Source organism: Corvus brachyrhynchos, unplaced genomic scaffold, assembly GCF_000691975.1.
Source record: "Corvus brachyrhynchos isolate BGI_N302 unplaced genomic scaffold, ASM69197v1 scaffold351, whole genome shotgun sequence".
Classification (NCBI taxonomy): domain Eukaryota; kingdom Metazoa; phylum Chordata; class Aves; order Passeriformes; family Corvidae; genus Corvus; species Corvus brachyrhynchos.
In genome coordinates, this window is record NW_008236203.1 from 1116417 (window position 1) to 1117209 (window position 793).

Sequence of the window (793 nt, forward strand, 5' to 3'; positions counted from 1 at the left end):
GGTCTGGGCGGGGGGACCCCCCCCCCCGCCTGTCCCACGCCCGGCACACAAAGGTCTGCAGAGCTGCCGGAGCAGCCCCGCGCCTCCCCCGCTCCCCCACAGAAAACCAAAACCACCTATTTTTGTCTTTCCCTTTCTCCTCCTCGGGAGGTTTCCAGCCATCAAATGCTTCCCGGGAGCCCTTCAAAGGGAAAGCGGCCGCCCCATCCCATCCACTTGCTAAACCAGTCTGAGCAGTGCCGGGCGGGCAGGCGGGAGAGGCCCCGGCACTCCGACAGGGACAGGGACAAGGAACCGTCCTCAGGGACCTCGGGTGACCCCAGAGCCAGGGCACCGCCACCCCACTGCCCACCCCGGCAGCACAGGGATGCCACCAGCCAGCAGGACCCCCCGGCAGGCTGCAGAAGCCCCCCAGTCATTGCTTATCCAGCAGGGAAGCAGTTTGGGGATTGTTAAATTCTTCTCCCAGCCACGGAAAAGGGCAGGCAGGTGATGGGGAAAGCGCCCCGAGGAGGTGGGGAGGCCCCCAGTAACCCCAGTCCCCAGTGGGGGAGCACTGGGAGGCATCACAACCCCCAGCAGGAAGATCGAGCAGCTCCTCCAGGCGTTCCTGGGAGAGGAGGAGGGAGGTGAGGAAGCGAAGTGTCTGAGGCTGAGGTGAGTTTCCAGGACAAACGGCAGGGGTGGAGGAAGGGGGTGCTATTGGCCTTTGCTCCTCTCAAAACCCAGCCCTGGACCTTTGCCAAGCCTGGAAAACAACCGGAAGGACTTTCTGGGCTCCCACTGCACAGGG